The 17,002-nt window shown below is 48.5% G+C and overlaps 1 protein-coding gene across 6 annotated transcripts in view; it reads left to right on the top strand.

The window, feature by feature from the left end:
• The window catches only part of Eri3 (ERI1 exoribonuclease family member 3), a 130,733-nt gene that overhangs the window by 106,131 nt on the left and 7,600 nt on the right, over positions 1 to 17,002 (top strand). The gene's annotated exons all lie outside the window — the stretch shown is intronic.

Here is a 17,002-nt window from a genome sequence, read left to right as displayed (position 1 = left end):
TCAGCAGCCTCCACTGAGCAGTGCCTGGGTTGGGAGGGACTGCTTGGGGTAACAGGTGGGGTAACACTTGGGATTTCTGCTTGTGAGAAACTGGAGTGGCTGCAATTCCACAGAGTTGGCAGCTCTGTAAGCTTCTGATATATCAGTGTGAATATGTGTCTGTGTGAGTATCATGTTGTCTGTGTATGACAGCTTGCCTGTATGTCTGTATGTCTGAGTATAAGGTATCCATCTTTGTGCATGCCTGTTAGAAGAGTGTATGCCTAACAGTACATCCATGTTGATTTGAGGGCCTGTGTCTGATTATAGAAACAACCACCAGCCTGTGGGTAACTGTCAGAAGAAAGTCTCTTTCTTTGTCTCTTATTTTGTGTGTATGTGTGCAGATGCTTCCAAGGAACAAAAATGACCAGCTCTAGGCACTGTTCAGGGCGTGGATGGAGCCAGGTGATCGTGGATGGTGTTATGACCTTATTAGAACTTGATTACTTTTGACAAGGTATCATCATCCATAGGGGCTAAAGAGAGACATCAGAATGGTAGAAGGTCCCAGCACTTGGTACAGATTAGCCCCTTTATCCATTATACACCTGTCAATGCCCAGTAGGTGCTAAATATGCTAAGGAGGGACAGAGCCTGAAGTGGGTGCTTGCCAAACAGGTGCTCAACTGCTGTGGTCTGGATTACCGCCAGGGGAGTTTCCCTGTTCTCAGTTGAGTTGACAGGGTAGCTTCTATTTCATCTGTATCATAGTGATTTCTGGGATGCCTCTATCATTCCTAGAGACCAGGGAGACAGGAAGCCTGGGGCTCTGGGGGTTTCCTGCCATAACTGCTGTTCTTTTCCCATAGCCATGTTTCCATGCAGCCTAAAGGAGACACCAAAGCCAACTAGATAAATCTTGAGGGTCGAGCAGGAAATACACTATCAAAAACCCCCCAAAAAACCCACTTGAGTCGGTATCTTTGAATGATAAATAAGTTTTCTAGGTAAATAAACAAAGCAGAGAAAATGTGTGTACAAAGAAGACTTGAAAGGGTCTAGTATATTGAGAAGACAAGTTTAGACATCAGTAAGTAGTATCCTAAGACTGGATTAGAAAGTTTGGTTTAGTAAACAACTAGAAGCAGGACCTTGAATGCTGGTTAAAGGCAGTTCTCCCTTCCTGGAATATTCAGAGGCCAGGGCGTTAGAAGATGAAAGGGTAACATGATCAGCAGTTTGTGCTGCACAAAGCTAGCTCTTACTAGTTGTTCAATAATATCTGGTAGATAGATGGATGAAAAGCAGGTGAGTAAATGACTCAGTGGATGAGTGATGGAAAAGGGAGAGACAAAGGAAAGTATAACCACTGAGAAGACTTGCATCAGTTCAAGGAAGGAGAGCAGCAGCAGTGGAGTCTGGTGGTAGCCTGTGGTAAGACAGCCTCCACAGCTTTGAGCGAAGCTCTGCTTCTGTATGTCTGCACTAGGGTGTATTTGTGGGGAGGACAACTTTCACCAGTCTTTCTATGCTGCCCCTTGAGTGATTCCTCTCTTACCTGTTCTATGTCTGGACTCCTGAGGTGGCCTATCCTTTAAAGAAGAACATTTTTCCCTCTGGCTGATGGCTCTGAGTAACAATGAAGCCAGAAATAGTTCTAGCTTTACTGTGCAGATCACTGAGCCTTCAGCTGAGGGGCAGTGCTGCCAGCCTCCTAGGACAGTGGGAGGGGCCAGCAGGTAGCCCAGGGAAAGGCATGAATAAGGCCTATCCAAAGTAGGTGCTCAGGGAGCACCCTCTTTATGGCTTTGCCAATGGCAGAGGCTGCCAGGGCACTGGCCCTTCTTGGCACTTGGTCTCTGCAGTCTGAATGAAGAGGGCAGCCCTGCCAGCTCCTGGCTAGCTCTGAGGTGTGGGTGAGGGTGCTTGGAAAGGAGGGAGCATGGAGGGCATTAATTGGGCTGGGAGAGGCAGGGAGGGGAGGCGTGGGTTTTGAGCAGTGAGGTTAATGGCCCTCGCACCAAAGAGACAGCTTTAATGAGCTTCAGCTGGCGGTGCCCCGAGTTACTGTGCGTGCTAAAAGGGTCGCGCTGTAAGAGTTTGATGTGGACTGCTTTCCAGCCCTGGGGTCAGGGGTCAGCTCCTGTCACTGGCCACTCAGGCTGGTCCTCAGTGACATGGTGCTAATTAACTGTGTGAGGAGCTGCCAGGCTGGAGTAGGGAATGGTATGTATATTGTTGGATGGGGGCTGAGGCAACATTGGGTGATGCTGGATAAGAATTGTGCAGATCCCACTACTTAGCTATCTCCAGGTTCTGATTGGCTTGTCCACAATGCCATGGGGATATGACATTAATGCTGTGCAGGTGCTCACAGTGCAAGGAGGCAGGCTTCCAGGTGGAGGGGGTGATAGGAGGAGGACAGGGAGATAGGCTGTGGGGTCACATAGGTGGGTAGAAGGCCAGTCAAGTTATGTATCTTGAGGTGTTTGAGAGGCAGGTCTGATTTGAGCTTTGAGAATGGTCTGCTGGTTTGTTTGGGGAAAACCGATGAAGAGTCTGCAGGGCAGGGAGGCCAAAAGAAAGGCACAAAAAAGTAATTGAGAGCCAGGGCAGCACTGAGGGCTGGGGACAGGCTGGGCTGGGGGTGCTGTGGCAAGGAACCAGGTTAAACTTTCTTTCAGCCATTAACTGCTTACCTTGCATCTACTGTGTATCAAGAATTATGACAGGGCTACAAGTGAATTGGTATAGATGACATGGTACCTGGTACCCACAGAAATTTCAGGTAGACATTTTGAGCTTGGCACTGAAGACTGGAGGAGACAGCAATTCAGAAATAGCTAGGGAAGGTCCAGAGATGCTGGCACACTGGGTAGGAAGGCTTTGGAGGCTGTAAGCAAGACATTTTAGCAGGGATGGGGTGGGTTTGGCCTTGGGGGCCTGATATACAAGGTAGGGCCACAGTGGCAGGGCTGTCGAACTTCCAAAGCTGATATGCCAACTACAGAGCCGTGTGGTTCTGACAGCACCTCAGTTAGCTTGTCTTCAAGGTAGGGTGGCCTCCCAGCGACTGCTGAGTAGTCTGCCTTTCTTTCATTTCATCAATGTCAGCAAAGGGTTCCTCTTGTTTTACATAAACTCATTTTCCTAACAGCCATGTGAAGGTAGGCATCGCCTTTTTCTTCCTAAGAAACTGGCATGACTTGATCAAGTCCCACAGCCAGTGAGGTAAGGAGCCAGGGTTAAGTAAATACCCCAGGTGCACAGCCCAACATCTCAACCCCCATGTCCTGCCAATGTTGCACCTTGTAGTGTTGAACTTCCTGATTGTTATGGCTTAAAAATAAAACAAAACCAAAAACCAAGCCAGGTGTGGAGATGCATGACAGGCAGATAGATCTCTGAGTTCAAGGCCAGCTTGGTCTAGAAAGCAAGTCCAGGAGGACAGCCAGGACTGTTATACAAAGAAACCCTGTCTCGAAAAAAAAAAAAAAAAAAAAAAACTGGGTTCTGGGATTCAAATTCAGATCCTCATGCTCGAGAGAAAGCACCTATTTTCTTTAAGATCATGTGAACCTTACAGGCCTGTACAAAGCTTGGGCAACAGCTGAAGAAAGAAAGGCAGGCCCTGCCATCCATCAGCCCTGTTGAAAACACTTTCCCTGAAGCCAGGGCACTACACCTGCTGACCTGTCCTCAGCTACTCATCTATCCTCTTCTGCTCCTGAGAGTTCTTACTCTGATTACAGTTTGCTCTCTGCCTCTTGGCCCAGGGAATCCCACCCATCTCCAGGCCATCACATTAGGAGTGTAAAGAAGAGTATCTTGATATCATTTGTTGTGGGCAGTAACTGAGTCCTTTAGGCTGGAGATGTAACTCAGTGGTAGAGCACCTACCAGCAAGGCCCTAGGTTCAGTCTCTAGTACTACAAAAGAACAAACCAAGCTAGAATATTCCAAGCTAGGCTCTGCAGCAGAGTCTGGGTTCCTTCCCTTCTCTATTTCTGAAATCTGCACAGCAAGTCCGCTATTGTGACAGAGCCCACAGACTGCAGGGCTCAGCTAGCTAGGAAAGTAACTGAACAGCCCCCATACCCAGCTGGGTGGGCTGGCCCTGCTGTCTTAGCCCCTCTGCTCTGAGACTGAGGAGGGTCCTGCAGAGGCTCATGGCACAGGTGGCATGGCCAGAGACCAAATGGACTCTCAGGAGCTTGCTGCCCTGAACAGTTTGGCAAGAGCTAGGCTGGCAGGTGGTGGCAGCAGGGAGGGTGCCCCCTCTGTGGGAGGAAGTACTAGCCTGTGGTCTCCCCCACATGAGTAGGGTGTCTATCAGAGTCCAGTCAGAATGCATTAGCTCTGTGGCATGGATCTCATTAGTGCCCGTGAGAGGTGTCACTGCAGGAGAATCGTAGGCTCAGGGAGATGCTTGTACCAAAAGGAAGAAAGGACAGTGACAGCCTTTTCTCTGCCGCCAGCTCACTGGGCCTCCCACCCTCCTCCTCTTGGGGAGGGGTGCTGGCTAATGAGCTCAGCTGCAGTACAGCTTTGGCTTCCCCTCCTTGAAGTTTCCCAGGTCTCTCTGAAGACCTCAGCCCCGGATTAGCACACATGGACACCAGCCCCTCCTTTTGCCCAGCAGGGAGTTCCTTCTGATCACCCAGCTCCTCCACAGTAGGAAGGGGAGGGGGAGGGGCTAGCACAGGGGAGGGGTGTTGCACCCCTGGGAATGATCAAATCCCTCTGCACCTCCAGTGACCATGATCCCCTCTCTGCAGAGGACTCTTGCTTTCAAGAGCTTCAGTCTTTGCCTCCCTTTCAGCCATCTGGCCTGGCAGTGTTCTTTTCCCTATCCTAAACCCTTTACAAGACAGAGAAAACTCTAAGGACTCTGACTGAGGAGTCTGCAAGTAATATGTGGACTCGACATTAAAAAGCCCCCGTATCTAGGCTGCAGATGACCCTGTAGATGTTGACATCCTCTTCTCGTCTGTCCTCAACTGTGTCTCACTACTACCACCATTACTATTTTGGGCTTGGCCACTGTCACTGTTCAGAGGGCCAGCTTCCTGTTCAGCGTGAAACAGAACTAGAGTGTCTTTTTCATACATACCCTGCCCATCTCCTTTCTGATGTAGCCTTGAGAAAGTGAAGAGCCAGAAAGTGGTGGCCATAAGGGATAATTATCCCAGGTGCCAACAGGGTCTCCACTTCCTCTGTGGATGGTCCCTGGGAGTGAGGGACAATTTCCTCCTTGAACAATGCCTCCTTGGGGCCCCTATAGATGTATGTGTGTTAGAACTAGTTTGGGTGAGTTGATGGATGGAAGAAGGTTCTAGTCTGTGCACGTGCGTGTCTGTGTGTGTGTGTGTGTGTGCGCGTGCGCCATGTGGGTGATGCAGTGAAAGTATGATCTTTGTTCCCTTCCTTCTTAGCCCCAGGCTGACTTGGCCTCCTCTTGTCTCTCTCTGTATCTCCTGTCAGACCATCGCAGACGTAAATGACAAAGAAATCAGAAAGACAGATCAATGCTGGCCAAATTAGCACTTGCAGATAGACTGTGCAGGGATGTCAGCGCCCTGACCCCTGGTGATCTTGCAGCCTTCACTGCTGATATTATGCAAATTGCATCCATCTGGCAGGACCTGTGCGTGCTTGCTGCTCCTACTTAGAAGAGTAATGGGCTGGGGGTGGGCGGGATGTTGGAGCAAGAGTCAGTGGAGTGCCTGTGTTTGTGAGAGCATGTGTGTGAGTGTGGTGCCCACCAAGCCCTGGGCGGTGATTGAGTGATTGACAGGGCAGATAAGGGGCTGCATTGGATTCCTGTGGGCTGGGGATTAGGAACAGCTACAGATGGGAGATAACTGGACTTCATTGCACTTTATTTCCCTCCTTATCCCCTCTCCCCACCTTCAGTCCCTGAAAAACACAATCGCTGTAGTTTGTAGTTTTCATCAATATTTGCAAGTCATTACACTGGTTTAAGGTGAGAGACAATGTCAGGGCCTAGAGCCAAGGAGCCCCTCTCTGAGTCCTGAATGGGTCCTGTAACCTGAGAATTAATCTCAAGAGCATCTTACACAGCCCACCTTCAGGGGTATTTTCGGCTGCCTCCTCCAGCCTTTAGTACACAGGTGGCAACCCATTCCTCAAGACTTGCCTCATCTGACCCAGGACCATAAGGCCTTCCTTACGCTGAAGCTCTGCTCCTCCACTTGGAGCAGCTGTATGACATCCCTGCTTTTACGTTTATGCTGCAAGCTAGGTGCTTCTGGCCTTGGCATTAGCTAGGCACCCTGAGACAGCTTTCACCTTGCTGCAGGGATATTTGTGAGGAAACTGAATCTCAGAAAGGTTTTGTTCACCTCAGGCTGCCTAACAAGAAAATGAGAGCTAGAATTTAAACCCAGATCTCCCCTATAGAAGGTGAGCACCACCCCTGTCCAACATTGCATGTGTCACCACAGCTAGATGGTCCATCATGGGCAGTGGGCAGATGAGTTTCTTCAGATCCCAGTCTGTGCACATAGACCCAGACCTAGTCTCTGATCCCCTGCCAAGCTGATCTCACCATTCCAGGCTACAGGGATAAAAGTCATATAGTTCCTGTCCTGGGGACTATGTCTGAGATAGTAGGACTACTGCAGGGACACACAGAGGATAGAATGTACCCAACAATCAAGACAGCCCAGGAGCCTGTCATAACATGTGGCCCTAGACCCTATATGCCAAGGACAGGGGCTGATGCAGCTTGGACCAGCTAGGGTATAGTTGTCACAGAGGCCCCTCCAAAATTGGGTCCCTGCTGTACCCTCCCACCAGGCAGGGTTGGGAGCTGGGAGTGCTGGGGACATGTCCGAGGACATATGTGCAAGGGGAACTTGTCCTAATGAGGAGAACATGGCTGCTAGTTAGGCAAGGGGCGGGCAGGAGCTGCAGAGCTGATTGAAGGCAGGGGCAGGGGTCAGACAATTAGGCCCAGATCCGGCTGTTTGATGTGAGTTCTGAGGCCTCAAAGCCTCCCTTCAGCCGGCTCCCTCTACTCCCTCCTCTCCCTCCTCTTTCCTTTCTTCTTCTGCCCAAAGGCAGGAAGGATGGAGACGCTTATACTCGATGTTACTATATTAAACCCCGTGTCAGGTCAGCAGGACCCCAGGACTCCTGCCCACAGGGGGCATTCTAAGCCCCCAGGAGGCTCCTTGGACCTTAGAGGGAGCATGTGGCCAGAGGCCAAGCCTAGGCCCATAGAGCTCTAGAGTAGAGAAGCCCCACCTCTCTCCCACTTCAGAGTTAGGAGACTGAATGGTGTTGCCCAGTAGGAAATGGGCTCTTAGGCAGTTGGGGCGTGTCCTGGGCCAGCTTTTGCCCATCGCCACCTACAGTCACTTAGTTATTTCTGTTCTGTCCTGGGGCTGGGGGTGAAAACATGGTTCACCTGTCCACATATGTGGTCACACATATCTAAGCAATCACTCCAGAATCCTCATGTGTAAGATACAGACTCATAGAGTCCAGTAGTACTATCATCCTGGCAATCCACAGCAGAGCCTCCTCCACCATAGCTACACATGCCAGTACAAGGCTCCTAGCAAGCTTTAGTCAGACTCACAGGGTCTGTCTTGCATGGAGCCCTAGGAGCCAAGTCCCACCCCCAGGATAATTGGGAACAACAGTTGGATTTGAGGAGAAGTAACTAGGCTTTTCCAATTCCTCACTCCTAGGAAATAAACAGAGCTGGTACTGACCACAGAGATGAAGCCAGATTGTGGGGGCCAGTGGAGAAAGGGAGGGTGGGAGCAGAGATAAATGTTAGCTCATTTCTTCCATAATTAGTTACTCCCTCATCCCCGCGTTGTAATTGTGAACAAGCTGTAATGTTTAATTAGTCTGTAAATGAAACCCCAATTTCATGATGGCCTTACTGACAGGGCTAAGTGAGCAGGGGAGTAAGTGGAGGAGAGCCAACAGAGGGCCTAGAGTTGGGGGTGGGCACAGTGGGATCACCTCTTTCAGCCCTAGTCTTTCCTGTGTGAGGAGGCTATATGAGTGAGGCCTGCCCTGTGCACACACATGCCTGCAGTTTCCCTGTACTTCCTACCAAGGAATGGGCAGAGGGAGGCTCCTCATAACCTCTGCCTCCCTTCAGTTCTATAGTGGTTCTCAACCTGTGGGTCACAACTCTTTGGGGGAGGTTGTGGTTAAATGATCCTTTTATAGGGGTTGAATATCAGATATTTACGTCAGGATTCATACAGTAGCAAAGTTACAGTTATAAAGTAGCAATGAAAAAGATTGTATGGTTGGGGTCATAGTATGAGGAACTGTATTAAGGAGTTGCAGCATTAACAAGGCTGAGAACCACTGCTCTGCTGAGTTGCACAGTCCCAGTTGAGGAAGCTGACTCAGGGTGACCCCAGCAAGGATCATGCTCACCATTAGATATGATCTCCTTGTCTTCCCTAATCCTGCTAAGGAACCAGTGCTTAGCACCTAGAACCTCAGGATCTGTTCTTGCACTAGTGCCTGACAGAGAAAGCCCCTCCCCTTCTGGTCCACTGCCAAGTGGAATCCAGCATCTATACTATGCTGACACCTCTGGCCAGACCTGCTTTGAAGGTGTCATCACTGTAGCCTGCAGTGAATTGGAGCTGCCACAGGGGGGCGCCCCAGGCCCCACTGCTGCCTTATTGGTCTCTCCCCATCTCCACAACATCCTTACCATAGCACATACCCACCCCCTCCCACCCCCCACCTGCCACAGTCATAAATCTCAATTTACGAGGGCAGCTCTGGTGGGGGAGGGAGGCAGCTCTGCTAATGATGGTTCCTCAGCCGGATTTTTCATGTTGCACAGTCATAAATTTTTAAGAACAGCATGGGCAGCACGTTAGCAAGTTATCGAAGCTGCCTCCGAGCTGGCTGCCTTGCTCCGAGAGAGCAGAGACAGGTAATGCAAAGCAAAGGAGGCATCAGTAGCTGGGGTGAGGGGTAGCCACAGGCTGAGTCTGAGGGTGGCAAAAGAGGCTGGACAAGCCACCAGTTATAAGCCCTCAAACACATCAGGCTAAGCCAGAACAGTGAGATCCAAGGAGGGTCAGGAGTGTGGTACACAGAGCATGCACGGCGTTTGGGAGCTGCTGATGGATGCCTCTGCATCAGGTCTTGACACCATGATGTACGGGGAGCCTGGAGACATATGGATTTTCCAAGTGGCCACTTTGAATAGAATTACAAACCCTGAGCATGTGCACAGTGAGGCCCATGCTTTCACAGAGTGGCGCTTGCTTCAGAAGCCAGGGCTTTTAGCTTTGTTCTCAGGAGCTAGGGCCCTTGATCATCAAGCGTGATCCCTAGGGAAATAACCACACAGACAGTATGTACTATATGTTGACAAGGCTAAACCTAGTCTGGTTGAGGCTTGTTTCTAGGTTTAGTGATCCTGGGCAAGTCATTCTTGCCATCTGAACTTCTGTTTCTTCTTCCTTGGGGTTGACAATGACTTGTCAGGTTACTTGAAGGCTTACTGAGAGTAAGTACTGAGAGTCCCTAAACTGTGCTAGCCCCTTAGGTAGATTTCTGTGAAGGTTTCTGAGGGGAGTGTTTGGGGACAGATCCTTATAGATGGTGGCTGGGCTTTTATTTTGTTCAGTTCATTTAGAAAACATTTGCCAGAATCTTTTAGGTCCACACCAAACAGCCTCAGACAAGAGCAGTTCTTTCTATGAGGTGAGGTAAGTACTTTGGACAATCTCCAATGTTCTGATCTTTGCCTGGGACCTCCCTAGGGCTAATGGACCATATTCAGTCCTTCAAGAGGGACTCCTTAGCCTTCAGAGAGCTGACAGGTACAATAAGCTACTTTATAAGGATCAGGCCAAGCGCTCACCTGTATTCCCTGATCTGTATACAACTAAAGTTTAGTGATCCTGACTGCTGTTTCCAGGGTGCACACGAATCAGCCAGCAGAACATCAAAGCTTTTGTAGGAGTGGCCCTCATACCACTGACAAGAGTCTGTGTACAAAGTCTGGAATCAAGCTTTTGAAATCAGCCCAGATGTTGTGAATGTGTGTTAATATCACGATGGTAGTAGTGAGAATTAGCAAGATACAGGCTGATCGTGTGCATGGAAGGGCCTCCACAGTAAGCTCTCTGTTGGCTGAAGAGGCTATCTTAAACTCTTACCCTGTATACCTGCTGATATCTCTCTCTCTCTCTCTCTCTCTCTCTCTCTCTCTCTCTCTCTCTCTCTCTCTCTAAGATTTTTTTTTTAATGTCTAACAGTACACTGTGGCTGTCTTCAGACACACCAGAAGAGGGCATCAGATCCCATTACAGATGGTTGTGAGCCACCATGTGGTTGATGTGGTTGCTGGAAATTGAACTCAGGACCTCTGGAAGAGCAGTCTTAACTGCTGAGCCATCTCTCCAGCCCCCTGCTGACCTTTCTTACCTCCACACTCCACACCCTCCCCTACACCTGTCTACTTCACTTCAGTGATTTTTTTTCTAACCTGTTTTCTTTTACTCAGCTCTACATCCTACCCCTCTGGCCTAAGTGACTTTGGGCTATCCTTCAGGGCTCAGTGTAAGTTTCCTCCGTCAAGAGAAGCCTTCCTAGACTTGGCCAGATTCTCTTTTTCACATGCACTTTCCCACAGCACCCTGCACTCCCTCTTTGCAGCATTTAACCACTATTATAATTAAGGGTCACTGGCTCAGAAGTTGTTTGACACCCCTCTCCCCACTAGACCATAAGTTCCCTGAGGGCAAGAACTTGTGTTTTTTTCTCATGTTGTATCCCCAAAGCATAGCACAGTACCTGACAAGGGTAGGCGGATAATAAATAAAATTGCTGTTTTGAATTGAGTTAAATGGAGTTGAGATGGTCCTGGCCCACCTCTGGGTGCTAGCACAAGCTGAGGTAACTAGGGAAGTGCCTGTAGCTGAGGTGATTCCCATTAGTCCTCATGATTAATTCACAGCCTCACTGTGATGGAGTGGGCTTGTCCCCAGTCAGCGCCTCCACTGGGGCCCACCTGTTAGCGACAAACAAACAAAGAGGATAAATAATGCATTGGGAGCCAAGCCAGGCAAGGCAGCGTATTGAAATTAATAAGGATTAGCTGAGCAGCTTGAGGATAAAATATTTACCAGGTGGGACTGAGCTTAGAAAGGCCAGTGCCGACCCCGCCCCCACCCCGCCCCCATCCCCAGAGTCCCTAAGCACAGCTAAACGGTTCTCTAGAGCATCTCTGCCTGGGACTGGGTGCCACCAACACCTACTCTGCTGGTGAGGTCCTTCCATGGAAGTCTGTTGGCATAGTCTTGGGGAAACCAAGATGCTAGGAAGGACCAGAGGCAAGGAAGAACAGACATTTATCACTTTAGAAGCTGGACACAAGGACTGTGACTGATACTCAGAGCTTCAGCGTGTAAAGGATTTGGAATGGCAAATGTCAGGCTGGAGAAGGTGCATCTGTAATCTTGGGCTCATGCTTTCTTTTCTCTCTCTCTCTCTCTCTCTCTCTCTCTCTCTCTCTCTCTCTCTCTCTCTCTCTCTCTCTCTCAGGGACCTCTGTGTAAATAACCCCTCAAGTAGTATATTGTCTAGCAGGATGTGTCAGAAGCAGTCATGGTAAGTGGTCCATCCTTACACAGACATGGGACAAGGTGTGATCATCCACAAGGAGATGAACAAGCCTGGGCCACAGGGAGTAAGAAGCGTACCAATGAGAAGTTGGTTACTAGACAAAGAAGAGCATATGCAAAGGGCTGTACCACCTAAGAGACAAGGCTAGAGGGATAAACATGGCTAGACTCCCAAAATTTTATAAAGAAGATGAGATGAAAGTGATAGTTGCTTTCAAGGTTTCATATAACCCATCCCTTGAATTTATGACTTTTTTTTTTTTTTGGTTTTTCAAGACAGGATTTCTCTGTATAGTTGTGTAGCCCTGGCTGTCCTGGAACTCACTCTGTAGACCAGGCTGGCCTCGAACTCAAAAATCCGCCTGCCTCTGCCTCCCAAGTGCTGGGATTAAAGGCGTGCGCCACCACTGCCTGGTGAATTTATGACTTTTTCCACTTTTCAAATGCTGGACACCACCATGTCTGACCTTTATTCTTGTTTTTTGTTGTTTTTTTTGTTGTTGTTGTTATAGAGATGGAGGTTGGAGGTGAGACAGGGTCTCTCTAGAGAACCCTGGCTGTCCTAGACTTCTGTAGATTGGTCTGCTGGCTTGCAAATAGCATAGATCCACCTGCCTGTGCCTCCCCAGTGTTGGGATAAAAGGCATGCACCACCACCTCCATCTCTGATCTTCATTCTTTAATTCTTTTCTTTTTTTCTTCCTTTTTTTTTTTTTTTTTTTTTTTTTAGATAGGATCTCATATCTCACTAAATAGGCCTGGTTGCTTATGGAATTCCCCATGTAGCCAGATTTGCCTTGAATTGTGACCTCCTGCCTCTGTCTCACATGGACTGGGAATTTAGACGTGTGCCACCTCACCCGGTATTTATTCCATGCTGTGGATTGAACCTAAATCCTCATGTGTGATAGGCAAACACTACTGAGCTACATCCCCAGGCTCCTTGCAGGCAAGTTTCTACTTTTCACTTATCTAGCTTAACTCCTGTTGCTATCTTTAACCATAGTTCAGTTGTCAGCATTACCAACTTAGCATTGGCCCTGTGCTATTAACTAAAGGCCCTGTTTCAGTTTGACTATGGTATCCATTGTCTCTCTTTTCTACTCCAGGATCACTGAAGGGGTTTAAGATGGAATGAAATGACTAGAACCATGGCTTAAAATATACCATTGTAGAAAGAATGGCAGTAGTGTTGCTTTTGCCTAGAAGAGTGGAGCTAGTAAGAATATACTTAGAGGCTGTTGGACAAGTCAAGCCCCAAGGTTGGATAGGGTAGATAATTCTGCTTAAGGAGAGAAAAGAAAGAGGTTCAGTGACAGCTTTGAGCTCCACATCTGAGGAGTGCGCAGAAGAGCAAGTGCTCACAGGAGCCAGCAGGATGGCATGGAAAGAAGTGATAATTTCACCAAAGCCATGGCCAGAGAACGAGTACAAGTCAGACATAGAGGGCAGGGAGATAGCTCAGCAGTTAAAGCACTGGTTGCTCTCCCAGAAGCCATATGATTGATGTTGCACAATCAAACTGTAACTCCAGGTCCAGTGCCCTCTGTGGCTTCCATAGGCACCAAGAACATAAATGGTGTATAGACATATAGACAAAAACACATAATAAATAATTTAAAATTTACTTTAAACTTAGGAAGCCCCACCCCTGAGGGTGACCCTGATCATTAGAGAAGACAGCTTTGGTAAAACAGGTTGTAAGGTGGGAGACAAGGAAAGGAGACCTTAAGCCTTAGGCAGCAGCCAACTGGGAGAGACATTAAATACACACTGGCTCACAGCTGGGAGCTTGGATGAACGAGCCCAAGCTGGAGACCACTAGGGCTGTATCCTAGGGTAAAGGCACTCAAGTCCAGGCCTTGGGAAAGTGGGCATGCTGGCTTAGACTCCAGCAGGAGGTAAAATGGACAAATCAGCTTCGGAGGGGATAGCAGGATTGGTCCCCTGTGGTGACAGATGCAGATAGATCAAGTATCCGTCCATTTGGGAATGAGAGGTAGAGTACTTGACTGGTAGATAGATCTGTGGGGAGGGCAGGAGCTTGTTGACCTGACGGCTAAAGGTAAGTGCTCACACTGGGCAGGAATCTTGGGGTTGCCTGGGCAGTTTATGTACCACAGGGAATGGTGAGGATCTCATGATGACACTAACGTGTAAGGTTATGATTCTTTCCATACAAAACCAAGATGTAGGCCTAGAGAAGCAGCTTGGGTTTTTTTCAGGCCAGGATAGCCAAAGAAAAGGATGACAAAGTTGAGAATATTGACAAGAAAAAGTCTGATATGATGGACCCTAAAATCCATGTTCTAAAGGTGTAGTTCATTATGTTGTAAGGACAGAAAGTTCCTCGAACACATGTGATATCAATTCCCCCTTCATCCTCAGACCCGTTAGAACCTTCTGAAATCAGAGCATCAATGTGGACTTGGTTTGGCTCTCTTTCAGACTCAGGGTCTGTCTGAGATGGGAATCTCACTTTGTAGACTCAGTCTCCCAAGAACTGTGCCACCACCATGCCTGGCTAAAGTCTGCTTGTTTTAGTTTCTGATCAGTTAGGCATGGTCCTGTTTCTGAGCTCTGCCATTGAAATAAAAGCAAATATGGTCTGTGGGAACTCTAGGAATGATACTTAAAGGGAAAGTATGTTCTTGTCTTTTTTTCTGTATTCCTCCTCCTCCTGTCTGCAACACATTGGTAGAGCTGTAGTCTGGGGATAGCAGAGCAGAAACGAGGTGGAAACCTGAGTCTCAGCAGACTGTTAGAGCTGTTCAGCTGTTCTGGGCTTGTCTTTCCTTCAGACTTCAGGCTTGGCCATGGGTTCCCTAGATCTACTCTGCCACTTCTAGCTGTAGCAGTCCCTGGCAGCCCAGCCCTTCTAGCAGGGCCGGGAATGGGCCGGGGGAGGCGGGCATCTGTGGTAATGGCCAGAGCATTGCCCTGTTACTACAGCGTATTTCACTTTTAATTCTGACATATAATGTAATGATCTTTTTTAAGGCCCGATGATATTATCTGCCTGACTAGATTATTGAGTCTTCATCATCTCCAGATAAATTTACGGCCAGGACGAGGCTCAGGATTTATCATCAGTCAATAGAGCTCAATACTCTAACAAGGCGTGTAATAAGATATACATATTTAATGATCCAAGGGGAGGAGCACTAATGGGAGCCCAGACTGAGTGGTCCAGGGGGCTGGGGCTCTGCCATAGGGCTGCCATGGCTATGGGGACATGGATACATTTTTGGCCCTGTGGTTCCAAACTTCAGTCTTCTTAGGACTGTGTATCTCCTTCCTGAGACCCTAAGGGCAGGCAGAGACAGAGCACCTGAGCACAAGGTATTCCCTAACCCCCATACCCACCCCCAGGGAATTCTCTCCTGTTTCCAGGCCCTAGAAGGGCTAGGGTTGTTCTCAGACCTGCCTGTTCAGGTCCCTGAACATCAGAAAGGGGCCCACAAGGGAGGGAATGCTGGGGCTCCATGCCCAGGCCATGCTGATGGTGACGGATGGTTTTTCATTATAGCCTCTCAGGTCTTGCCCGCGCCCTGTGTGGAAATTCTATTTATTCCCTAATTTGTAAAAATTCCCTCTTTATCTGATCCCAATCAGGGCGGGGTAATTGGCTCTCTGGGGCAGCGGCTGGGGTCCTTGATGAAGAGCTATGTGGATGTACCCAGCCTGGCCCCCTCCCGTCCTGCCACCAGGGCCCACAATTAATAATGATTTGCAAATGGCAGACAAGCAATAACACAGAAAGATGTGGCATCCGTGCTGCCTCTTCATTTCCTCCCCTCACAGATATAAATGGCCACAGAACAAAAACCCAGCACTATAAATTCTGAAATTAGTTATTCACTGGGACAAATGGGATCTGAAGCCTTACAGTCCCACTCTCTACCACCCCTGCCCTTGCTTTCCCTGACCCAGGCTCCGTTTTCAGGTCTTCTTCTTTAAATATAAACTCAGTTCCTTACCTTCCTCCCACCACTCTAGCGACCCCCTTCTTGGAAGTGAGCACTTGGTCTAGGCTTGCCACTTCATCACTGGAGACCGCAGCCAGCAAGTAGGATCTAGCTCCACCTCCTCTCAAGGGCCTCTCTGGCTGCTTGACCTGGCTTCTGTCCCCATTCTGCATTGGGTGTGAATGGAGTTGATGTGGCCTGCCAGGCCTGGGAGTCTGGATCAGAGCTGGTCAGATCAGAGTTGCCTTCTTTGGCATTTGGGATCAATCCAGTCCATTGGCTTGGCCAAGTCTGAGTTGGGCTCATAACAGCCAAATGCAGTGTAAGTGACTGAGAGGCTGAGGCTGTGCTTACTGGTCAGGCATCTCTAGGAGGTTGGCAAAGGCATTTCCGGGCACCATGCCCTCTCGGCCAGGCACATCCTCCCCCCACCCCCCAAGTGGCTGTGAGCTGGCGGGTAATGGGCGTGTAATGGCCTCATTTCCATGCCCGGCCTCCAGGAGCGGCGGTAAGTGTTTGATTGCCTTAATTTCCAAACACATCATTATCCTAGCTTTACCAGCGCTTAATAAACACTTTATGAGGATTTTTTTAAAAACATCTTTGGTCCGCATACTTCTCTGAAGTGATAAACTCTAATTAAGTCTAATATTTAAAAATATGGTAATGGTGAGTTGTTTGAATAAGTGGACTGCATTTCTGTAATTTCATTATTACGTAAAACACGCTAATTATTTGGAGCACGCTTATTACAGAGAGAGAAATCGCCTGCTAATCAAGATGAAATTGCCTTTTCCCCTTATTGTAGAACCACCGCCATCCTTCACCATCAGCCCTGTGGCACCTCAGGCACCTCTGTGGGGTGGAGGGTGATACAGGGAGGGGTGGGAAGAAGGGGTCACTTTAGAGTTGAGGCCATAAGGACCCTGCTTGGGGAGGGTTAGAAGCTAGAAGAGTGCTGAGTGGGAGGAGAGGGAGTGTTTGTCTGGACAGAGTGTGGCCAAGGTGGCCATGAATGGGGGAGGGACATAGGAGACTGTATGGGCCCAGGCTGGTCCAAGGGACACAGAATGAGTGCCAGGATATTAATTTTAGAATAACAATATTATAGGATATCAGAGTAACTGGTAACTAACATAGACAGTATTTTAAATACTTTCAGACAATTCATTTCATCTTTTAAATCATCCTTTAAGAGAAGTAGTTGCTGTAATTTTTCTTTACATTTTAGAGAAAAAAACAAAAATACAGGAAAGTTAAAGTTCAGGAACTTGGTTAGGTTCAGTTATTAAGTAGCTGGGTGCGGACTAAACTCAGAATCTGAGGTTCTCCGCTGTTTAAATTCTAAATTCACTGGCTTGGGCTCCTTTGAGCCACCATATGATGCTGAATACTGTATTG

This window comes from Arvicanthis niloticus, chromosome 5 (genome assembly GCF_011762505.2).
Source record: "Arvicanthis niloticus isolate mArvNil1 chromosome 5, mArvNil1.pat.X, whole genome shotgun sequence".
NCBI classification, from domain to species: Eukaryota; Metazoa; Chordata; class Mammalia; order Rodentia; family Muridae; genus Arvicanthis; species Arvicanthis niloticus.
Note: the sequence above shows the minus strand (reverse complement) of the source record. Positions and strands in the feature narration are given on the sequence as shown.